This window comes from Nelusetta ayraudi, unplaced genomic scaffold (genome assembly GCF_046127955.1).
Source record: "Nelusetta ayraudi isolate G7.1 ecotype Tasmania unplaced genomic scaffold, CSIRO-AGI_Nayr_v1 ptg000031l, whole genome shotgun sequence".
In the NCBI taxonomy this organism is placed as follows: Eukaryota; Metazoa; Chordata; class Actinopteri; order Tetraodontiformes; family Monacanthidae; genus Nelusetta; species Nelusetta ayraudi.
The window spans coordinates 4485813-4510995 of NW_027466081.1; the positions used below are offsets into that span (position 1 = coordinate 4485813).

At 47.6% G+C, this 25183-nt stretch overlaps 1 protein-coding gene across 5 annotated transcripts in view; it reads left to right on the forward strand.

Moving 5' to 3' along the window:
• Nucleotides 1–25183, forward strand: part of sema5ba (sema domain, seven thrombospondin repeats (type 1 and type 1-like), transmembrane domain (TM) and short cytoplasmic domain, (semaphorin) 5Ba) — a 173808-nt gene that overhangs the window by 22707 nt on the left and 125918 nt on the right. The window contains exon 2 of one of the 5 annotated variants that reach the window (XM_076031000.1): nucleotides 7245–7317. The exons of the other annotated variants lie outside the window; for them this stretch is intronic. The gene's annotated coding sequence lies outside the window, so the exon portion shown is untranslated. The remainder of the gene's footprint in view (nucleotides 1–7244; nucleotides 7318–25183) is intronic. 5 annotated transcript variants of the gene reach the window in all.

The following is a 25183-nucleotide window of genomic DNA, read 5'->3' on the forward strand; positions in this document are numbered from 1 at the left end:
AGCTATCAAATGAATCTTTATTGACAGTTGTCAGCAGCCAAGCCTTGTGAGCGAGCTGACTCTTTCACACTCACAGTGTGTACACATTGGTCAGGCTTGATTAAAATTTACCTTCAGATATCATGAAGGTAAACTTCGGGGGGCTAAATAAATGAAATAATTGAATTGGTTCTGGTGTCCATTTTATCTGTATAAATCCAGTTTTTACAAAAATGACCATCAATGTATTGCCATGGCCGTCTCCATCAAAAGGGAAGTTTTCGGTGTTGTCATGCGGTGAGGCTATAACTACACTCTGTAAGAAAAGTGTGTGGACAAATTGAACCGAATACCCGAGCTGGTGCTGACTGCACAGCCAAACTCTAGCCGTCCAAAATGTGTGCTGGCAAAACAGCCTGCGGCGTCATCAGTCCCTCTTTACGTGCAGTCACATTAATCTTGACCTTTGGCTTTGGGTTGCAAATCATTGACTGGTACAGCATGCCTTGAAAAGGAGCCAGGAGATTTCTAAACCAGGCAGAGAAAGAGGTAGCGGCACGAGAGACAACGTTGCTGTTTCGATATAGCCGCTCTCCACCCGGATCACTTTGTTCTGTGTGTTTTAATGATGCAGCTACTGTCTTAGTGGGTCTTAGCTGAGATGTGAGAAAGTGTGAAAGTGAAAGGGAGACGGAGATCAAATGTTTGGGATAACGAAGGATGGAGATGCGGGGCTGACGTGGGGTGCTGCTGGGGGAAAATCTCTTCTCAACAAGCTTTGATGGAAAGATTCAAATTTCAGGATTAGCGACTGGCAGTGTGTTGGAGTCAGTGCAGCCTGCGCCAATGAGGAGGACGGGTTTGTTCAGTGATTTGCCTGCTGTGACTCCAGGGTTGTAGTTCGGCTGCTTTTGATTGAATCTGTGCCCAGTATTGAACTTGCTATTGGATCTGCCGTCTTTTAAATTCTGGGTGTGCATCTGTCGGGATTAAGCCGGTTTTTCAGGCTCTCAGAGATTCTATACACAGCGAGTTTAGCCCGCCAGTTTTAATTTGGCTTTGCTTCGAGCAATGTTAACAAATGTATGGCCACACAAAGAAAACTCTGGACCCGACTTGAGTGGGTCTATCGGTTCTGAACGAATGCATACAATTTGCGTTTTCCATTAAAACACCATTTAATGCATCACTGCCACACAGTCAACATCAAGTGTTAAATCGAAGTGACTATAATAACTCCAACCAATTTTTTTATTTTGTGTGTTTTGTTTTTTTTAAGTCGCCGGCTTAACTGTCAAAGGTGAAAAAACACAATTCCTACATGTCGGATCCTGGTTCTTGTGTGAATTTGCAGACTGTCACCTTCCAGATATTGCAGCTCGAAGGGCTTTGTGTCTCCAGTGTCACTCCCATAACTCACCTTTGATTAGCAGGAATGACAGGAAGTGCTGCAGTGGGAATAAACCTGCCAAACTTTATATGACATCCCCCCACACACCCGCTGTTCTTTAGATGGGATTTAGTTCTTGATAATAATAAAAATAAATAAATAAAAGTTTGATTGATGATTTGATGGAAAGAATGCTGGTCGCATGACTCAAAAAACATGATCATTCTGCAATATTATATATTACATACAACGCAAGTTTAGACATGGTTCTGGATCTTAAAGGACTTAAGTGTTTGGAAGGCACCTTAAAAAATATTTTTTTTAAGTCGAATTGTTTTCCACTCTCTCATTTCATCAATTAATTGTTGGATTGTCTTAATTTGTGCCGAAGAATATGAAGGTTTAATTTTCAAGCAGTCAAACCAGGCATCATGTTTTCTCTGTTTAATGAGCCCAGGCACGCTGAGGCCAAAAAAAGCCATCCCACCTACTAAACAACCACGACACTGTGATTTTCCTAATTAAACCCGGACGTGAATTACATGTTGTTAGACCAGGGGTGGGCAATTCATTTTTGCATGGGCTCACATAAGAAACCTGAATTGTGTCATAGTCCGTGTTAGACAGACCTGGCTAACTGCCGCGTAGCGCTTGCTCCTCATGCTAGCAGATTCTGGGGTCGCGCCCACGTTCTTGGAAATGAGCATCGCCGCCATTTGGCCGCTCCACGTTTTTGGACTTGGACATCAATAATTGGCTCATGAGTATAATGTTGCGCTGAGGCCCCAGGCCGTTCTAGGCCATTCGCTCTCCCAGCTGTGCGCTTTTGCCCATCGGCATCAGTCATGGAAACGATCACCTGGGTCGTCTTTATCCGAAACATGTACCCAGGGAAGTTCGCTGCTGAAACAAAACAAACTGTTGCCTGAATTTTTCATGATGCGGTAACAAGCTAATGGCAACAATTTGTTTTTTTTGGGAAACCCCCGAAAACCTTGATCCAGCTCTCCGAGGATGCGGAGAACAAAGTCCGGTTGCGGACCTGCTTCACACTGGGTTCTTCCACACATTCTCATTTCAGCTCCTATTTCATGGAGCTTTAATCCTGAATGCCAACAGTGTAAGTCCACCGACTCGCGGGTCGTATAGGGCTTCTCCAGCTGAGGGTGAAATGAGCCTCAGTGACCTTTTCAGAGTTTTGACTTTCTCCGTAAGATTCTGGCAGCTGTTGCATCGAGATGGCGATTACAGCGGGGGAGGCATTCGGAGCACCATCGATGCGGCTAAATGGAGAAATGAAGAGATTAATGCCGTGGTTAATGCCACGTTTGAAGCTATAAATAATGACCCACAACAGCACCTTGCCACTGTAGGCAAGACGAGTGTGCTGCTGCAATTCTCCAAGGCGAAGAGAAAAGGGCAAAATAATAATTAAAAACAAATCATAAAGGTCCCATATTACCAGCTTTCAGCTTTTTATTTTTCATCCCTGACTTAAGTGGGGCACCTTTGGATATATATTTGTTTCAATACCTCCAGCAAATGGCATGTTTAGCCTTCTGTTAACAGCACCACCTCAAAAATCGTGGACTTTTAGCATCCTGCTGAATCTTTGACTGCCCAACGCCTGGCTAAGGCTAATGTTGCTAACATTGAAGATGTCTTGGACCCTTTGTGAAAAGTGTTGTTGGGATTACTCCATAATTCAACTATTGATTACTGATTACTCCTTAAAAAGTAATCTAATTACCTCTTTGTTTCATAAGTACTCCATTACTAATTACTAATCACTTTATTAAAAAAAAAGAAAGTAACGGTTGAGAACGTCTCGTTTCCTGCACATGACGTATATTACAATACAATTACAATATTCTTAGACGACATGAACTCAGTCAATGACGTTGCATGCACGGCGCCATCATCGATCTGTGACATCATCGTTTTCGGTTGTTTTTCTAAATTTCACACATTTTGTGGATAATAAGACGGCTTGCAAAATATTTCAGAAAAGTAATGGAATTGTTACTTGATAAAGAAATTATGATATAATTACCAGTTTTGCCAGCGTAATCCCGTTACATTACTCGGTTACTAAAAAGTAATGTAAACACAGTAGTGGATTACTCGGTAATAGATTACTCGCCAACGCTGTTTGTGATGTCACAGAGGGCGGACTTCCAGAACTTTGGCCTGACTCTCGCTTAAGATTGCAAACATTGCTCATCGTCCCCGCTCCTTTTCACCGGCTCGTTCCCAGAGCAAACGGGGCATAGAGCGGTTTGAGCTCGTTGTACCGCGAGTGGAATAGAAATACAGCCACGACAAGTTTCCCCGACCGTGGCACCGAATTGGCAGCTTCTCCGACAGCTTTCGAGGCACTCTGCGTCTCGCGGTGTCACTCCCGGCGCGATGACGCCAGCGCCGCCGGGGACGTCTGCCTCTGCGGTGATTGTAAATGTTCAACAATCACGGCCATCGGCGAGGAGTGGATAATCCCCCCCCCCCCCCCACAATGGCCCCCGAACGGCTCGAGAAAAACCCGCGGCGGCGGCGTCTGCACGCGATTTGCATGAAGAGTGCACGGAAAATTCGTGCGGCGCAGTTCGAGACGCACTTCACCCGCTGCGAGGCCTCTGTGAAGTAGACTGATGTGCAATCTCCGGCCCGCTGCCGTTTAGTGCTCCCCACCTGAAATCAGGCGGCCCCTTCAGCGTGTCGGGTCCTGCTGTGTGTTTTAGCAGCGCTGACTGAGAAGTGGAACAGCCAAGCAAAGCTGAGCGTAGACACTGCTTCACACGTTAGCGTCAGAAAACATCGGTTTTTCGGACGATTATTGTTATTGCTGTCATGTCTAGTGTTCGAACTTTAGACGGACAATGGAAGTTTTTTTTTTTTTTTTTTTTTTTTTATGGAGGTTGTAAATAAGTCCCGTCCATTGCATCACCAGTTTAAACAGTAACTCGTCATGTTTCCAGTGTCTGCTGCCGTTGGTAACAACCTGCAGAGCGTGTTCACTGGAACCCTCAGGTGACGCTCGCTCCTGTGGCTGATTGGCACTCTGCCCTCCACGTCCAAGTCGGGACTGCTGTTTCAGAAAAGAAAATAAACACTTTATTGACGCACAAGAACTGAATTGAAATGGTGAAAAGAGTCAACGGTTGACAACTGTGAAACAACTTTAAACAAAAAAAAAAAGCAGAATCGTTTTTTTTTTTTTTTTTTTTAACGACTGCTTCTCTCAAAGTCTGAGATTAGGCTTTCCAGGCAGACTGCTTCACAAAGTACTTTTATCTGCATCAATGGCTCTAAAATCTGCTTGTTCCAGCCCCTGGACGTTTTTTTTTTTTTTCCCTTCCCCCCAGCACATTAATTAATTAGCACAAAATGTGATATTGTTTCCCCAGTTTGGAGACGTACGGTGAAGGCAGTTAGTTAATGCTATTGTGTGACTTATTTTTAAGGCCCCAAAATTAATTTCATGGATGAATTCCATGCTTGTCAGAAATGAGAAAACATATGTACATTACTTTTCAGCCTTCACTTGCTCCGCTTTCCGGAAAGGATGCGCTAAATCACACAGTCAGTAGGTGGGGTGTCGGGGGGGGGGATCACAATTCACAATTGTGTGGGAGGCTCAACAAAGCACCAGTTTTAACAAGAAGCTGAAACCCAGTAATGTATGTATTTTTTTTTTTTTTTAACAGAAAGCTGTAAACAGAGGGCTAAATATGCTGTTTCTGGAGGTGTTTTGGTGTTGTTGTTTTTTTTAAAGGATATTATTTAAAAGATATGCGGTGCTGCGCCACTGGAGGACAAATAAGCATCTGAAAAAGGAAGAAGAAGAAGAAATATTTGACATCTAGAGTCCTTCTACAGACAAAGCATTGACCAAAAAAACCTCTAAATGCGATTCTCCATCGGTCCGCCAGTGTTCGCCGGAGTGGCTTCCTGAATGAGGCTCTGAACGAGGCTGTTGGCCCTCCCTCATTTCTCAGAGCTGGCCGCTCAGCCGTGCAGCCCGTAGCGTTGAAGCTAACCGATGTATAACTGATCTGTCCGGAGCGGCGAGCTCTGTTTAAAGGAGCTGCCACTTAATTAACGAGAGCCGGTCGAGTCTGTGTGAGTAATCAGCAGACAAACGCTCTGAAATTGGTTTTTTTTTTTTCTCGCCTGCATGCTGCAACAGGGACGGGTCCATTTCTAACGGTGATATGTGAGCAGGGCCTCGGCAATGGCCCTGTTTATGTCTTAGTGGCCAATTCTACTATCAAGAAATTTGACCTTGGACCCTGAGATGGAGGTCGTCAGGGTCGGGGCCAGGTCGTATATAAACAGGCGTCAGGTGGCGTGATGGAAAGCCTGGTTCCCTCAGCTTTGAGTCGAGCAGCTCCGTCGACCTTTCAGGAATCTTTCACTTCACAAGAAAGAGGAGGAAAAAAAAGAAAAGCAACGCCGACTGTTTCCCCTCCGCAAAAAAAAAACGTGTTTACGCCTTGTTGACGTTGCTGTCACCGGCGGTTAACGTTCTTTTGCAGAGGACGCAGTTAAATGTCCTCGTAACGCCGCCGCGATCCGAGGCCGCGCGCGTCCGCCGACAGAGGAGTTTATCTGACTGAGCGCCGATGTTGCCTTCAAGTTTTCTCCCGGAAGATAAAGCTCTGCCCACAGTGTTTTTTCTTTTTCCGCCCTGACTGCGGCCCGCCGACGCTATCGGCCTGTTATCTGCCGGCCGCGTATCGGGCTGCGTTTGCTTCATGTAAATGTCACGCACCGCTATCTGCTCAACAAAAGCAAATAGCGAAATAAATAAATGAGTAAATAAGAGCCGAGGGTTTAATGACGATTATCGTCTGAGATTGAGACGGATGTTCGGGCGGGAAAAAAGGCAGCCCAGCTGTGTGTGTGTGTGTGTGTGTGTGTGTGTGTGTGTGTGTGTGTGTGTGTGTGTGTGTGTGTGTCCCACAGTGTGATTGTGTAGCTTAAGCACTTTATGAGAATTCTTCGCCCTCACTTGTTTCGGCGAATAAAGCCTGATTCCACCCTGACAGAGCAGATTATGGGAACTTTTTCTTCTGGTGCGGGTTGAGCGGACGCTTCCCGCTGCTCAGCGCTAAATTCTCAGCTCGGCTCCGTAGCAAATCCCTTCTAACTGCATTTTGTCGATTTTATTTCCCCCTTCTTCCTGACAGCTCTGGACCTTTTAAACTGGGTTTTATTAAACAGTGTTTTTATTCTGGTCTCAGTTTTTTTTTTTTTAATATCTCCCAGTGTCGCTTCTCATTTTTGGCCGTAGTCGGAGGTTTCAGGATTTTTCAGCATCCCGCGCTCAACGTGCACACTCACTTTTCGCTCGGGGAGGCCGCAAAGAGGCATCGGCGCCGCCGGAGGCTCCGCTAACTCGTGGGGGCGCACTGCGTGAGCCCCCAGGTAATTACGGGGACCCTCGCGGAGCCACTCCAGCGGCAGTAAACAATCGCTCCTTATCACCTCTCGCCACTCGGAGCGCGGGCGAAAGAAGCGGCCGACGCGGGGCTCCTCCGGGTTGCCGTACAAACCCCACACCCCCCAACTGCGCTCTTTGTTCCAATTTCCAATCCGGGATTTGAGATCAAAAAGTTTTTTTTTTTCCGGGCATTAGCGTCGACGCAATTAGTTGGCCGCCCGCCTCGTTTGCATCCCCTGTCTTTCTCTTTACAGTAACTGCAAGCGTTTCAGCAGTTTTCTTCCCGGCTGAACTTTTCGTGGTTGTTCAGCTGATGCAAAGCCGCCTGTGAAAGTCTCCTCTTACGCACTCGCCGCTCCGCTGATAAGTTTGGCACTTTGTTTACGAGACTCACCCCCCCACCCCTCCCTCTCTCTCTCTCTCTCCCTCCAGAACCAGTTTTTGAAAAGGACAGACGCACCCCCCTTCCCCCTCCCTGTCAACTCACCCCAGTGATGCTTAGCTGGTGAGTACGTGTTTATTTCCCTCTGGCCGACTTGTCGGTTTGTTTTTTCCTTTATCTTTCGCGTCTCTTTCTCGCTGCTTTCGGTTCGTCTCTTTGCTCCTTCTGTTGAGAAACGCCAGACTTCCCTCTAATGAGGCGATCCTGGTTATCCCCACCTCCTCTCTCTCACACGCTCGCCTCTTTCTCTCCGACTCTGCGACGGAGAGGCGGGGACTCTTTCCCTGCAGCTGAAGCCTTTCATTCCATTCGTTGTGCGGAGCGCCCGGAATGAGGGGGATGCTGGGAGACTGGCGGACGAGTCTTACCTCACTCGCCCTCGCGCTCCACTAAATCAGCGAATCTTTGTGATGCTGCAACACAGGCGCAGCCAGCGCGTCACCTCCAGCGCAGCAGACCACTCGTCTGCATATTTCAGGCCCCTCAGTTTTAGGGGCCCACACGGGGAGGAAACCTGTGATTTCACGCCCAGCATCCTATAGAATATAACTGTAATATAAACGGTGTTGGCGAGTAATCTATTACTAAGTAATCCACTACTGTAATTAAACTACTTCTTAGTAATAGACTAATGTAACGGGATTACCCTGGCAAAACTGATGACTTACATATACTGTGTATAATAAATACTTTATCAAGTAACAATTCCATTACTTTTCTGAACTATTTTATATTGCTTACTTTATTCTCACTCATATTTACTCATTCAGGAGCAGTTCAGCGGATAATCTTTTTATGCGTGCTTCGTATGGGTTGAGCATTCCAAACTTCCACTCTAAGTCATCTTGAAGTGCAGGGAGTGGAAACCACGGACCATCGACCCGTGCCTTCCCATCATCCTTTGCGCTCGGATCTCATAATAGAGCAAAGGTGGGGCTGTGGAACTTAGTGACTGTTTCACGGTTCTGTGAAATTGCGGCTGTTTGGAACGACAAAGGGACTTCTTTCACGGATCTGTTTCTTTTCTTTGCATGCATTCAAATTCCAGCTGCTTGGAAAAAAAAGCTTGTACTCTGATTTGTTACCGCCGTGCTGGTTTTCAATACCATTCCAACCCCGCAGCTAAACCTACAGATTTGCTACAACACAGCAGCCTACATGCATAATGCATAAAAAAATAAAAATAAAATAAAATAAAAATCCCCTGAATCAAATCCCATGTTGTCGTGAGGTGGAATCCAAACAACAAGTCATCTCAGACAACACAAACGCTCGTGTTCAACCCTGGCCTTTCTCCTCAGTCTCCTTAATTACTATCATCGGCATCTTGCTCCTGCTCCCCTCGTTGGGCTTCACTTGCTGAATTTCCATTCCAGTTTGCCACAAAATAAAAGCAACATTTGTGAAATTTCGACAAAGTGCAATTGCGCTTTGTTCGCCCTTCCATTGGAGGGCGTTTTGGGCTTTAGCTTCGCAAATTCTCGTGACATCTCATCTCGCTGGACTCTTTGTGGCGAAAGACGGACATGGTGTGTTCCAATGCACTCGTTACATTCACGGCAGTTGCCTTGACAATATTGAACAAAAAGTCAAAGGCGGCGGACGAGAGCTCATCAGCGAAATCCATGTGTGTGGCAAAGGCAAAGGGGATTCAGGGAGAGGATTGTGATCGAGGAATTCCCAGATGAGCTGTGATCAACTGGTCACGTGATGTCACGTGTTAAGTCCTTCGTGTAAATGCGAAAAAAGTTTCCATTGCACTTTTGCATTATATTTCAACGTTGAAACGTCTGTAATACCTGCAATAAACTTTGAAATCCAGGTGTTTCCACTTGAGGTGTTTCGGCAGTTTTTTTATTACGCTTATTTAGGTTTTGCGCATTTCCGAGAGTGATGGAAACCCTTCTACACTTGCTGCTTTTGTACCTCTTGTGTCGGAGCAGCAGAAGCCCGTCCGCTCCCCCTACCCCTCACCGCGAGGCGTGTTGATCTCCTCCGGCTCCTCGGAGAGGAAATCAGGGGGTCTCATTTTCCTTTGGCGGCGGCGTCTCCTGCGGGCCCCGCTGCTGTTTGCCGATATTTAGTTCAGGCTGGACAATAAGCCGGAAGAAAACAAGCTCCTTTCAGGCCAACGAGGGGAATGGAGGAGGACTGAGACGGCGAGAGAAACGTGAAGAAGAAGAAGAAGAAGAAGCGGGTGGGCGGGGTGGGTGGATGGGTGGTGGTGGTGGTGGTGGGGTGTTCCCCCAGATAGGGGATTCTCTTTAAAGGTTTCTGTATGTGGCCTCTGGGGCCGAATTAAGCCGGCGTCATTATCCCTGGCAAATTACCACGCTGCCTTTGTGGTCCGGCTATGGTGCATTAGGGGGCGCCTTGGAAAACGTGGCCGTGCCGTGCCCATTCAGCGCACAAAGAGGAATTGCGTGAGGGTCTCGGGGGTGGGGGGTGGGGGCGCGCTGGCAGATCCTTGGCCCAGTTCACAGCGGAGGCATTCAAACCCCGCTGCTGGTTGGTGGTGGTGGTGTGGGGTGGGGGCGGTGACAGGGGAGGGGCCTCCTGAGATGAGTAAAAATTGCGGGCAGGTTCTGTCCAAGGTTCCGAGTCTATGCCGTCCACCAGTCTTAGCTAGCCGCTGTCGTCACTTATCTTCATCCCCGGGTGTCTCCAGCTGTGGAGGACCTTGAGGTGGGTGTCTAGAAGGGAGGGGGGACCTACCACCGCCCCGCCGTTAAAGTCACCATCCATCACGCCGCCGTTTGGATTCGCCACCCCGGTCCCGGCTAATTACCAATTAGCCTCGTCGCGACAAATCATGCGCTCGCTACCTTGTTAAGGGACGTTTCTCCGATAACTCTTCTGAGTTTTCAGGCTGCACCCCCCCCCCCCCCCTCACCGCCTCCCTCCAACCACCGACTTGTAAACGAGCCACTCGCGTTCCCGCCGACTCGGCAAGCGGAATTTCAAGTCTGCATATTAGCCGGGGACGGCGCGCCATCAGTCACGGCGGAGGTCCTGCGGGAAGAGCGACGGAGCAAATTGCGAAAATTTGTATGAACTACTGCTGACTCTTTTAATAAGTCAAACTCCTGCAGGGGGGGGGCAACACGGGTGTAGCGACGACTGTTGATGCGAGCGGCATGTCGCGCGTCGAATATTCCAGACTTCCCATGTCATGCAAAATTTGCTCCAGCAATGTGTCAGTGAGCTCCGCGGATATGAGAAACGTCCATCCGTTACTTCCTGTGTTGGTGTGCTGTTTGGAAAATGTCTGCTAAAATTTGCACTGATAAAATATTTGTTAGTGACAACACTCCCAGCTGTTTGAGAGTTTTTACCCCTTCCAAATGTGTGGAAGGAGCATCAAAGCATCAGTTTAACAGGATAATGCAAACCAGGATTTTAACAAGAGGCTGTAAACAGAGCTATTTTTTTTTTTTTTTACAACAACGCTTCATTGGTGCCTGGGAGGAAAATTAAAGATACGGGGGCGGGGGGGGGGGGGGGGGGGAGTGTATGAAATGAAGACTTTGCACAACAGCACAAATGAATGAAATCCATTTAGGTCAATATCTGGGTTTAGGTCAGCAGCATCCCATTTAAATCCATACATCCATACATCCATCCATCCGCATGGCTAGTGAAGACTGAAGGTTAACTCGGACCAATTGGCCAGAGAACTTGAAGTGAGGCCTCCAGGCGGAGGGAGAACAGAGAGCGACCCAGTGTTTAAACGGTTAACCAGCGGCAGCGTCACTAAATGACTTTATGTGCAGCAGCATGCTGGGAAAGCACCGTAACTGAAGCTAAAGTATTTATTTATTTATTTTAGCAAAAGAGTGGACTCATTCAATCTGTGCTTCAAAACAAACTCATGTGGAGACAGACCGTGGTGGAGACGGACAGAACCAGAACTGGGGATGTAACTTTGACTCGACGCTTAAGCGTTTCAGTGTTGCTCGGAACCGCCGGCTGCTTCCCACCGATCCGGCCGCTGAGAGGAGGAATGAGACGTGAGAATTCACACCGTCAGACTCTGTCCGAGTAGTTTCCAGCCGTTGCGGGGCGCTTGCAACATATAAAAACTCCTGACTGTTACACGGACGCGGTGCTGCTCGAAAACCCCCGGTGAAGGGTTCGTCTGAGCTCAGACTGGAGCGATCAAAGATGATCCTAGGGGCCAGAAAACGGCAAAATGAAGTTTTTCCGCCAAATGGCTGCAGGTTCAAAGCGAACTAGTGAGCTACGGCGTCGACCCCTTTAAAACGGGAAAAAATAAATAAATAAATAAAAAAACACAAAGTGAGGGGAGCTGCCCGGGGCACTGTAAAAACTCCCAGCGTGTGAAATGTTTCATCCTGGCACCTCGCCTTTTTATTTATCATCCAATCAAGCGCGAGCTTTGCTTTAATGATCGATGTCTCCTCCGTTTTATTATTTTTTTTATTGCTTCTCCAACTTTTGTTTCCCGGCTTTTATGAACTCGGCTGCCGCGCCCCGGCTCTGGGAGAAGGGGAGGAGGCTTTTGTTTAGGGGAGGCTGCGCTGGAAAGGCCGCCCGCTGTAAATCCTGCGCTGATCGTCGGATCATTAAACCGTGAGCCCCTGAGCTTTTTTTGGTTCTTTATCACCAGGCTGGGCTGCCCGGGCCGTAATGGAGGCTAACTGGCTAATGATTAGCTGTCCCTCGCAGTTACTCCGGAGCCGGGGCTGTCCGTCTGGACAGGAGGAGGTTGTTAAAACCGTTGGGCTTCTCCTCGTGATGTCTTTTTTTTTCCCCCCCTCCCTTTTCACCCAAACCGTTTCCCCCTTCAGCTTAAACGCCTCATGATCTCCGCTAGAAACTGGAGCACTTTGTCCTGGCGGAGGCAGCTAACACAATTTACCGCGTTCCAGCGCCGCCGCTGAGCTCTTCTTTAAACGCTGTTGATACTCCCGGAGCTAAGAGGAATGATTGGCACCCTGAAAAAATGGACAAAAAAAGAAAGTGTCCAGGGTAATTGCCTTTCCCCCCCCCCCCCCCCCCTCCCCTTCTTTAAAAACGCCTTAATTACTTCAGCTTTTTCTGGCTTATCGGCAAGTTTAAATATTGAGCTTTGGGACAGAAAATAGATGGCTTCAAAGGAAAAATAATCAAGGGGAGGCATGTGTGAGAAAGGCCCGAGACTGGGCCGCAGCTATATGGCAGGTGTTTCTACAAACCCAACAAAAATATTGTTTCTCCTTCCAGTCAGGCAGCCACTGAGCTAAATGGAAACCGTGTTTTGTCTGCATGGATGTGGACAGTTAAATGACTGAATAAATTAAAACAAGGCGTTCTCGGAGATGAGACAGATGAGACGAGACCCGTCCTTCTGTATTTACACAGTGAAACCTAAACCCTCCATTGTTCAAACATTAAAATTCCCCCGTTAAACACCATCACCTGCAAATTTTAAATCTGCCTGGTTGAAATGCATTCCAAGCGATCACTTTGGTCAATGCTTGTCTCACCCGAGAGGCAGAACCTTCACCGGCTCTCGTATTGGACATCTACCCAGTTGGAAAACCACTCTTGACTCAATCCAGCGGCTCAACTGTGGATTCCTGGCCGTCAACTTGCTGCCTGCAGCCTAATCACTGTGTGTTTTCTAATTATAGACCTGGATTCGCGCTCTCACCTCCTCGGCCGGGTTGCATCTCGCCCACCAGGACTTCGGCCTTCGGCCGGCGGCCCGTCCGCAGCCGGGGCCACAAGCCGCAGCTTTCGCACCTTTATTCCCGCGGCCTCAGAAGTCTCATCTTTTTTTTTAATCTCGCGCCTCGCTTTTCTTTCAGTTCCCCCGGGCTTTCTCCTCCGTCTGCGCGCGTTCTTTATTCCTTTGTGACTCCCAACAAAGACTTTTTTTTTTGTTGGCATAAAACAAAATTCAATGAGGTAGCTGTCAAAATAAATCACCGCTGGCATTAAGGAGGAAACAAGGCCTTTGCTGAAAGAAAGGAAACTGATTCTTGATTTTTTTTTTCTCTCCCCCCCCGCGCCCCCCCCACATTCAATCAGTTCCCTCTCTCGTCTTTTCACAACATTTCATTCACGGAGCACAATAAGTTTGATTGACTCCTCCGGGAAAAGCTCATAATCCATTTCCATTACAAAGGTGTTTGCAAGATGTGTGGATTCCCAACATGGAGTGCGAAAGTGGAAAAAAAACTGATCAAAAGGATATATTGATAGTGATGAGCTCTGAAAAAGATAGAAAAGAAATGTGGCAGCCAGAGCTTGAGCGTTTGCTTATCAGTCTCAGTCTCATCGGCTTAACGAGGAGCCACGTGCTTCTAATGATGATGGCCGCTCAGTAACCCAGAGCTGGCGCTGGCGGGGCTTGAATGAGCTGATGATCTGTTTAGTTTGGTGATCAGGTCCATATTCATTTCCATACTTGAAGGTGTTGCGATGCAACACTTGTGAGGATGCAAAACGGTGGATTTGCTCACGATAGTGACCAGAGAGGTTTGAGTGAAAATGATTCCCCATATTCTTGAAAGCGTCACTTTTACAATGTTTTCTAACGATAAACTCCACCTCCAGCCTGTCAGTAAATTTAACTTGGTTCTTTGTGAGGTCACCAAGGGCCGTCCTACCTCTCCAATGTCTGTGACAACACCTGTTAGCGCCCCCTGAGGCCGCCTTCTTTTTGTCTCTTTCCAAACATGTGGAAAGCCCAATAAAGTAGTAATTTTTTCAGGGTTGACTTTCAAATTTTGATTTTGATTTATTTTTTGCTGCTTCAGAAGTGTCTCGGATGAAAAATGAAAAAAATAAAAATCTGTCTCATACCTGGCCCCAGGGTACCTGAATCAAAAGCGGCTGTTTTCTCCCTTTGGTTCCCACATTCACTCGATTCCAGTTAGCTACTAAATTCAAAAGCAAGTAACTACAGGTGGGAACATTGTTGCTTTAAACATTGTTGCTTTATTCCTCTTCATCCTGTCCATGCCGAGGCTCCGCCAGACCCCCCCCCCCCACCCCCTGATAGAGTTTCATCCGTTCAAGTTACGTTTTCAACTTGCACGGACTCACAGAGGAAGTAAGTCAGCGAGCAGCACGCTTTGTATGCGCGGTGATGTAAACCTGGAGGGCATGAGGATGTGATTTCACTTCCTCTCGCCTCCGCTACGCTTCTTCTGGAAAGATTTGCTCGCGTCGACTTGTCAGAATAGGTTTACGCGTTCCTGGTGACCTCTGTCTGGCAGCAACTGGAATTCTTTATGGGATTAATTATTTTTTGTGGTGGTGGTGGTGGTGGTGGTGGTTATGGCGCTCTTCCTTCACACCAGTGATGAGAGGCAAACCTCACTGAGGAGGTCCATGAGTTTGTCTCTCCGAATGTCTAATAGCTGGCTGTTGGCCACAAACATGTTCTTCATCATTCATCAAGGAACAGCTTTCTTAAGCTTAAGAGGCATTGACCGAGCTGCTAACACAAAATAAATACTAGCACTTTTGCAAGATTAGTGAGCACTTGTTCACCATTAACTAAGTTTGGTTGAGGTTAGGGGGTACGGCCGAGGTTCCTTCCACCTAAAGCAACATTCCTGAGGTTGAGGCAACACTGAGTTAACTGCTGACTTCTGGTAGAATGTGGCCATTCAGAAAAAGGCATTAATTAGTAGTTTTTAATGCCCAATAAAGAGCCAACATGTCCCTAATTAGCATCCTAATTGGAAGTTAATGATGAATATGTGTTCCTCTATCTAAAGTGTTCCCAAATTAACATTAAAATTCAGAGTTTGAAAAACGAAGGGTCCCTCCAACTTGAAAACAATATTAAAAACAAATGTGCTAAATAATTGTAACTCAGGACTATTTAATATTCGGAAATTTGTTTTGTAGCTGTTTCATTACCTGTTACCACCAGTAAATCGCACAATTGGTTTAAAAATGTATACTGAAATAAAAATCCTCCTCAGGATATTTGTGGGATCGTTATACGGGGTGAACGGTCCCACCTCGGCTCTCGTCACGATGAAGACGTCTTTAGCTGCCGGGCGAGGCGACGCAAACACATTTCGACGGCGGCAGCCTCCAGTTAGCGCAATTAAGCCGCTCGTTTGTAGCAAACTGCCGAACGTTTAGCGCGTCTAAGTGCTTTTATCGCTGAAGGATTATTCAGCGCCATCCCTGTGAGGTATCGCGGAGCTCGCTCCCGTTTCCGACGCGTTCCGAAACCGCACGCACGCACACAAACACGCACGGCCGGATATGCAAACCTCCAGCTCGGCTTGATCAAACTGCTCATTTGCAGAACTAATGAGGAAACGAACAAGAACTAAGGAGTCATCTGGTTGTTGCATTTCATCAGAAACTCGCGCGTTCTCTTTTTCCCGCTGCAGGCAATTATATCGCAATTCAAACAGGGAGTGTCCCCCCCGCCACCACAACTTTTGAAACCATAAACGTGGCGCTAAGAAAAAGGTAAGGGGGGAAAAAAAAAAACCAGAAGTTGTTTTTGCTCCCGGTTGCAAATTTCCTGGCGCAACGCCTGGGTCACGCATCGAGGAGGCCGTAACGAGAAATTGTGTTGTGGGACCACACGGCAATTAAAACGCTATAGAGGTTTTTTTTTCTCGCAATTACGTCGAGGCGGATTTAATTACGTGTTTTCGCAGGGCCGTCGCGTCGGGGGCCGCCCGCCTGTGACGCCGTGTTCCTCCTCCTTCCCGCTCGCTAATCAGCCATGTTGGTGATTTGGTGATTTCATTTGGGAGGAGAGATCTTTGGTCCGCCGCTATCTTTTCTCGTTGTTGTTGTTCTTTGTTTGATCCGCCAGCATTTCCGGTCTCGAAAGAACAAAAAGCAATTTACGCTTGATGAGCTTTAAACGATAACTTAATGATCGGGAACCGCTGACAAGCCTCCGTCGGAAGGGGTCTGCGGCCCCCTCCGCCAGAAAGTCCGGATGCCTCGGAATAAAATGAGACTCCGAGGAAGCCTCTCCACTTCGGAGAGCGAGCCGGAGAGATTTTGGCCGCTTTGTGCTCTGCTGACAGTTTACAGCGCCTGGGCAGTCCATTTGCCCAGCACTCCCTTCTCCTTCTGTGCTCTCCATCTCAGCGAGAGCGGCGGGGACAGGCGGCCCTCGAGCTGAGCGCTGAGAAGTATGCGAGGTACAAATTGGCCCGGCGGTTACCCGGAGAACTCCGCCGACCACTGCGCCTCTCATGTCCCAGGATGAGAGGAGTAGTGCTGCGGTGCGGTGCCTGAGTCGCTTTGAAGGCGGGTTGGCTTGTTTTCCCGACAGTTTTTCGGTTAAAAATGAACAAAGCCAGGACCCATTCCGCTGTTTTTAAAACGGGATTCCGATTTTAAAGCAAAGATAGTTAGGCTCAATAGCTTAATGCATGTTCAGTAGGCATAGTTTTGTTCACATGGTTTGATTGATGAAGGCCTCAGCCCCGCCTGGAGGTAAAATGGCAGAACTTCCATCACTAGTAAGTAACAGAGGCCGCAGTAAATCAGACCGTAGCCATGTTTGCGCAGGCTGCAGGTATGATTTGATTGATTAGAGTTTATTAATCCTTGCGGGAAGTGAGTTTGTGTCTGCAGCACATCAACAGACAGAAAACCAACTCTGAAGTTGAAAAAAACAATTGAAACCTTAAAAAAAAAAACTCTGTCGGAGTATTTTAACAGTGATAATGACATGTTTCAAGCGCCCACACTGCGCAAACTTCACTGCCGGTGTTTCTACCACGTGGAATCTGTGTCTCCAGCCTCACGCGTTCCTCACAAAGTTCCTGCTGAAACATCTAGATTTCAGCCCTTTGTGATGTCACAAAGGTTGCAGACACCAGGTTTGTGACAACAACGCCAGCAAGGTCTGAATGTGTCAGTTTTAGCAGGAGGCTGTAAACACAGGGCTAAGCATTTTTTTTTTTGTCTCTCTGTGTGGCCCTTCTCTGTGCGGCGCCGACTGGTCCAGGATGCAACCCCGCCTTCGCCCCAGGACAGCTGGGATAGATGACAGACAGATGTGATGGGAAATAGATGGATTGCATCACTCCGTCGACTCGGTGCCTTTGGTTTTGAGGCTTATTTTTAGTCGCTGTTGACAGTCTTGACGCAACCATCTTGGAGGATGGATGTCTGTTTACAGGCGCTTATAAAAACAGACAATCAAAACAGTCAACCTGACAGCCAAGCAACTTTAAAGCTGCTATTATAAAACACCTTGGCTGCTTCTGGGATTTTTTTTCCCACCCTACGCACAACAACACGTAACCCTGCAACATCAACAACAACAGTGGCAGCAGATCTTCGCAGCAGACCGTCCGACCCCTTTTTGAGTTGGGAATCAAAAAGACGCAGAAGAGACGAAAGCTTGGAACATTTCCCCCCGCTGAAGAGCGCGATAACGAGCTTCCCGCTCGTCTTCCGGGTTTGGGATAACAATGTGGGGGCCGCCAGCGACGGCGGACTCTCGAAACGGTGACGGATGCATATTAAATAACGAGCGGGATCGAACTGCACTGAGGCCGCAGCCGCTGATGTCTGCTGACCTGTTGCGCACGTCGCGGTGACGGAGCGTCCGAGGAGACTTGTTAGGGGAGCAGCCACTCGTCCTGCTGCGCCGCCGCCGATTGATTTTTCTGTGAACTGGGTGGAGGCTCGGAAGAAGGAGATGTGTCCCCGCCCCTCTGTGTCCCTGAGTTTCAATTTTTCAGTTTCAGAATAGAATAGGAATAGAATAGGACACAGGTTGGAACAAGATAGAAATGTATTGTCCAATATTGTTGAGAATTGTCTTTGACTCACCAAAACATAGCCTTTTAAAATCGACAGGAAATAAGGATGACTCTACAATGCACTGTAATATGTTTGAAGTTACTGTAGTTAGATCAAAGTTTGTTCAATCAAATTGTCTATACGGAGTCACATCAGTGACGCCGCTTTCTATAGCTGCGATTCCAATACCCCTAGAATTTAGGCAATTCTAGGGGTATTGGAAAACCTAAATATCGCAATAAAATACTGGTAATGGAAACAGCTAAACTTCAAAAAACCTCTGAAATATTACTAAAAGGTTTCAACGCTCTTATGGGGCGGTTTTTCAGACATGTCGCTTTAGCGGTATATAGCAAAAGGGTCATGGAAACAATTTTTCGCATTTACACGTCAGCGGACGGGGTCACGTGACCAGTTCACTTCAAGTGAAAATAGCACGTTATGATTGGACGGAGGAGGCCACAGAATTTTTTTAACCATTTCAGAACCATTCAATGGAAACACCTGGAATTTGCAGTTGTACTTTGTCGAAATATCGCTTTTATTTTGTGAAACATTGTCATGCAAACGCAGCTACTATGTCAACATTTAAATGATACACTTCCTCAAAATCAGTTACTGTTGTTAAATCAAAATGTGATCAATCAAACACATATGAAGTCATATATACAATGATGCTGCTTTCTCTGACTATAAGGGGCCTTGATGGGGAAAAAAGGAGAAAGTGAGTGCTTTAGAGGTTCAAGGTCAAGCTGTGGTTACATGATGTGACTCTAGCCAGGTTGTGACCTGATTGTGTGATCTTCACCGACGTTGCCAGTTACAAACACTGTTATTGTGTGAAATTCACAAAGTCTTCCGTGTGCATTTTATTTCTCAAAATCTAATTTGAGACCCTGATCAGCGTCGAGGACACAGTGCTCGCTGGCTCTCATTGGGGGCACGAGGAAGGCGGCTGCAGTCTATTTAAGACTCATCCCGACACAGGAGGAAAGAGAAATGATGCATGTTTTTGCACACGAGGACGAATTCGGTGGAATTACAATAAGAGCCGCCTGTCTCGCAGAGGACGAGGCGGATCCTCCGCAGCGGCCGCTGATCGACAGCGGCAGACGCGGGGGCCCGTCTGCTGCCGTCTCCGCCCGCGTCTGTTCAGCGCTGGAAACAGCGGGGACGCGGAGGAGCAGCAGTGTGAGAGCAGCAGCGGATTGGATTCCGGTGTTGCTGCAGCTGCTGCTGCTGCCGCTGCCGCTGCTGGGGCTGCGAGTCGTCCCGTCTCTTTGTACATCAATACAATGCCTGTTTAAAGTTTTTCAAAGGGAATTGCAAATGAAAGGCTATCTCCGTTAGCCTTCCGGGAATCTGGTCGCGAATGTCGATTGCCGCTGCGTATAATCACCCGGCGCCCTCCTCGGGAGTAATAGGCCGTAAAAACGTTGAAATGATAGAAAAAAATTTGGGACGTTCCAGTCGGAGACGTTGAAAAATTCTCTCTGCAAGTTGAGTCGAAAGGTGGCGAAGTGGCGGGTGCTGCGGGCGATTGAAGGGGAGCCGCCTCTTGTTGTTGTTGTTGTTTTTGTGTGATCCATGGATGCCTCGGAGGGCCAACTTGCATCTTCACGCAAGAACGGATTGGATGGATTCGCTTTGAGCAACCTCATGAGTAATGGTGCCACTTCAATGAGGCCGCGTCCCATTTCTCACTGTTAAGCTCTTCCCCAATCTTTTGGCCGTTGCGTCGACTGCACATACCATTCTGAAGGCTGCGTCATCAGAAGTATTGCGTGGCACTGGAAGCGCAGTACCAGACCCATTCCATCAGAGGGCGAGGAAGAGGATCGTTACAAACATCCAGTGACTTGTATGTCTGCAACTTACCTCTGGTGTGTACGCTAGGTTATGCTATCAAATGCGTGTAAATGTCTGGCCACTGAATAGAAGGCCGCTTTCGTAATGTTGTCCTCCCACTTGGTAGCACCACACGGATCCGGAAGTCGGTTGCCATTCGCCATTCAAATTTATTTTAGTAATTTTCTGGATAGTTTGCCGGTGATCCCCAGGCATAGCTTGACAAAATCACAAACACGGCTATAGTTTCGTTTCGTTTCCATGACAGGTTTTCGCAAACTAAAAGCAATAATTCTAAAACTTCGACAAAGTACAATTGTGATTTGCAGGTGTTTCCATTGAACGGTGTAAAGCACGTACACCATACGACCCCGTACGTCACGTCCAGTACCGTGTAAATGTGAAGAAGTGTTTCCATGGCAAACCACCACATGAGAGCGTAAAAACCTTTCAGCGATATTTGAGGGTTTTTCCAAAGTTGAGTTTTTTCCATTACCAGTTTTTTATTGCGATATTTAGGTTTTTGCGCAATTCTAGAGGTAATGGAAACGGAGCCTCTTGCCACCGCTGTTTACATGTTAAAAGAGCTCCTGGTTTCAAAAAAGGAAACAATAATTTTAGTGTTGGCTTGGTCACAGTGTTTGAGATCAAAGATAAATAGACTGTTGTGTTTTCTCTGAACGTGGAATTTCTATTTGGATCGCGCCACGTGTAGCATAAACCTACTGGTTTCTCTGGCTTATTGCTGGTGTCTTCACGCTTCCCGGTTATTTGTTGACGTCCCAGGTTGCTCCGCTGCCCCGTTGACATTCCACGGGGACGCCGAGTTGCCGCTGCGCCAGATGCTCCCACGCTCCCGTGCATAATGTGATATTTTCTGCCACTTGTGAGGTGCGGAATAATCCACGCGACCGGCAGAAGATTTTCCCAGCTGGGGAATATTTGCATTCGGCATATTGTGTTTTCAGCGTGTCACTTAAGGAGAAGCGCTAAGAGTTTGTGTACGAGCCAACAGAGCAGCTGTAACTTACCGCCGCCCCCCGGCTGTGACGATTTGTCTCGCTGCTGATTGCGTGTCGAGCCGTTACACCCACCGTGCAGTTCTCTACCGGGGAGGTGTGATGAGTCACAGCGTCCAGTCTGGCTGGACAATGTCCATATAGATTGCTTTTCTTTCCTTTTTTTTTTTTCGCCCATCACTTTCCAAAAACTCTAGAAAATCAAAACCCCTCGGCAATTCATTCGCCCGTCGTATTTTCTCTCTCCGCCTTCCCTCTACATTTTTATCACGGTGCACTTTAAAGGTGGAAAATGGCCCGGGCGGATGCAGAATGTGTGAGTGTCGGACAAAAGCTCCGTGCTTGGTGCAGACCGATACAAAGGGGCCTTTGAGCCGCCAGCGTGCCTGGGCGATCGCAAAGGCGGAGATCAGTGACATTGTTTTGGCAAGTGATCTTAAATGTCCGATATTAGGAAACGCTAACACCGAATTAGTCATCTTGGCACTGTTTTCTAACAAAAACACGAGTCTCTTGATCAGGGCCTCGCAAACGTTTCCACGCCGTGGCCCCCAAACAGCAGTAGCTTCTGGCTGGAGACACAAACCAAACCAAACCAAAATGTTCCAAAAAATATGTAAAGAAAGGTCACATTTTTAGATTTTTGTCTTATTTTTATTTGCTAGAATAAGGATACTACCAACAAACATACTGATAATTATGGCTGTTTTTCTGTATGGCTGCAAAGTCAATGTGTGCTGCCTCATATTTTCTTAATGTAGTTGGCCAATTCTTAGGTTTTTTTACAGCAGTGTCTTCCACATTTTGCTATTTGTCTGTTCCTTCAGTCTCTTGGTCACATCACACATTTTGCACTACCAAGACTAGAAAATCACCTTGATAAATGGCGCAAACTGGCGTGTCACTCACACACTGCCATGAACTATGTTTTTGACTGGCCGGCAGTTATAAGATAGATCATGTTCAATAATAATGGCTAAACAATGATTTAATTATGTTTGATAACAATAATTAAAGACAATTCAATTAAAGACATTTTTTGTTTTTTATCTTCTCTCCAATTTTCTGCGTCCCCCCTAGCGCCCCCTGGCAGCCCCCCCCACTTCCCACCATAAATGTCCCTAATTTATTTTCACTGGCTGCGTTTTTTCAGAAAGCCATTTGCTATCTCTACGAAACCCATCCGACAAAACATGCAAAAAACGAGATTTTTTTTTTTTTTTTTTAACTGGATGCTGTAAACAGAGGGCTAAATGTGGACAGCTTCTCTGGGCATCCAAAAAGATTTTTTTTTCGGATAATCATTCTAGCAAAGCTGCTCGACAGGATGAAGATAAACACCTCTACATTGGTACATCGTACAAAAACCTTCACTGGTGTCTTCCAGACGAGCTCGCGTGTCGGAAAAAACCCGCTACTCGTGCTGCTACCGCTGAACCTGAGAGCCGCTGCTTTGGAACAGGACCCGGGGAGGTGTGTCGTCGTCGTCGTCGTCGTCGCCTCATTAAAAGCCGCCCGTGTTCTCCGCCTTCCCCTCTTTAAATTTCACTCGTTCTTGTTCGAATGCTAATTCGACAATTTGCCGCGATCCCGCTCGAATCTCGCGGAGAGCCGCCTGGCATTTGTGTCGATCAGTCATGCGCTCAGATCCGACGCTCCCGCGAGTGCCGCCGCGGTGTCAATTAAAGCCGAGGTTTCGCCGCGCTCCAGTGCGCTGACTCCTTCTAATAGGGCTCTATGCAAAGAGAGTATCCATAATAGAATTATTAATAAGGCACATTTTTTTATTGCGGGTGCTGGGTGCTCAGCCATCATCACCGCCTCAGCCGTCTGAGAAATAAAACATTAGAAACAACTTGGCTGGATTGGGGGGGGGGGAGAGAAAACCTTGAAAGCTGCTGGCCACGAGACTTCATGAAAGTTGCATTAATTTCTCATGAGCTCCGATCACACCTCGCCTGCTAATGATTAAGGGTGCACGCGGGCGAGGTGCAGCATTTCAGATGCCTCTGCGACGGGAGGCAGGGAGCTGATGATGGTGGTGGTGGGGGGGTCTGAAAGGTTTATTAGCGCTATTCCTTCCACCCGGCGCCACAGAAATAGAACAGGCGTGAGATGAGTGACGCCGGCAAACGCGTAGGAGAGGTCGCACGTTTCTCTCCTGCAATCTGGGGAGAGGTGCAGTGATAAAAGTCCCCCCCCACCCACGGAGTACGTGGGGACTGGAACATAAAAGAAAGCCTCTGCTAAAAGTGCCTTCTCGAACTGTTGACGCAAGTTGCAAAAAGAGTTCTAAAGGTAGGTATCGGCGATGTTGCTCGGTGTCTGGGGGGCTGTTGTGGTTGAGGGAAAGGACGACAGACAGAACGACCACGGGCCTTTGTTTCTCGGAGGGCCGCGAAGGGAAATGGGGGGAAAGTGCCACAGCAGCCGTTGACGGCGTTGTAAAACTTAATGGTCGCCACTTAGCTTGGATCCCGTCGCACCAGATGATGCTTTTAAGCACCCGAGGCGCAATCAAAGCGTTTAGACAACAGTCGTTGTGCATTCAGAAAACGCGCGGCTTTTATTCCTTTCGCATAAGCCGCCGCCACGTCAAAACTTAAGTGCAAAAAAAACTCAAAGTGTCCTGCATAAAATATGTGCTTGGATGAATTGTTATATGTTTTGAAGTGGGACTTGTTTTAGGCCTTAGTGGCGCTTCGGACCATCATCAGGACACTTTGTCCGTCGAAACAAGAACTCCCACTGAACTGATGACATTGAACTAAGATAAATCAAGTTATCGTAATTTAATATTCTTTATTAGTCGGGGGGGAGAAAAAAAAATCACAAGGTCGTTGCCCTGCTCGCAAGCTTGCCACTGGCCTTTGGTTGAGCGCGCACGTCATCTTGTGAGGCGCGCGGCCTGTGTTGCCTTGGGCTTTGTGACGTGCGTCGCCCCCCCCCGGTCGGGGGTGAGCAGTCAGGGCAGTTGGCGGGATTGATTCCAGCCAGGTTCCGGCCAGACGACGGCAGGCTCTGCAGAGGGCTGAGGGCTCGTTTCATTGCCCCTGCGTCCGTCCACAGGCGCATCAGCAGCAGCTGCTGCTGCTGCTGATGCTGATGGGATCACGGGTTGTGGATCACTACTGCGAATAACCCCTGCACACCTCTCCGCTCTAATTGGAAGGAGGTATCGCCTGGTTCGCGCTTGTGAAGAGTGTGGTATTGGCGGGCCAGCCCGGCGGAGAACAAATCATAGAGCTTGGAGAAGTTTTTGTCTTGAGGGGTTCATTTTTTTACTGTCTTCTGCTGAAAATTTAATACAGTGATGAGGGCTTTTTGATAATTCAGTACAAGGTATGCAAGGTAAGGTCAATCTCATTTATAGTCATAACGAAGGGATTACAAATGACTTTGTTGAATTTGGGAAGTTGGGTCATTTTATACCTCTTCTCTGTTTCTCACCCTCGACTCTCCTGAAGAGGCATCAAATCCCAGAAAATAAGTAACAATAAGTTTAATATATTTGATGTAATATTTAGCCCCTTGTTTACAACCTGCTGTTAAAATCCTTTTACTCCCTGCGAAAACTGATGCTTATTCCTCCCACATGTTTGGAAGGAAACATAGCCAAAGTGGTCTCAGGGGGTGAAAGGTGGATGTATCATAAACCTGGAAGAGTCATATCAGTTCTCTTTGTGACATCACAGAGGGATGATTTGTAGGGTAGTGCCCTTAAGCACGCACTCTGAGACCGTACACGGACTGAGATGCAACAAAAACATTACCAGGATTCATTTGTTGGAGGTGACACTGCCAAGGCACATCTGCTGGATGTTGCCTCCACGTCTCCTTGTGTCACCTTGTATCTCAGTAAATAAAACTCTCATTGCACAGCTCTATAGGAGGACGTGATCTTTAGAGTGAGCGCTGAGCAGACCCATGTCTCCAATTTCTTGTTAGTCTGTGTACCGCTCCGCCTCGACAAGCCCTTGGAAACGTCTGCGCGTGCAGTAATTGGAAAGCGTCCTCGGAGCAGACAGCGGAGTAGTCCAAACTCCTAGACGTCCGCCGGGGACCTCGCTCCAGGTCCTTCAGGTCTCGGCTGCTCGCATCGGCCTCAACGCGGCCTAGCGAGGAGAGACGCGGCGTTGAGGAAGACGGGGAGAAGTGGAGACGGCTCTATGCCGCTTGATGGATGCCGTTGCAGGAGTGCAGCATAACCTTCAGGTACAGAAATAACACCGGATGACTGATAACGTGGCTCTCTGTCTTAGCGGTAATCCGGACCAGGACGGCTGCGTCAGTAGCCTTAG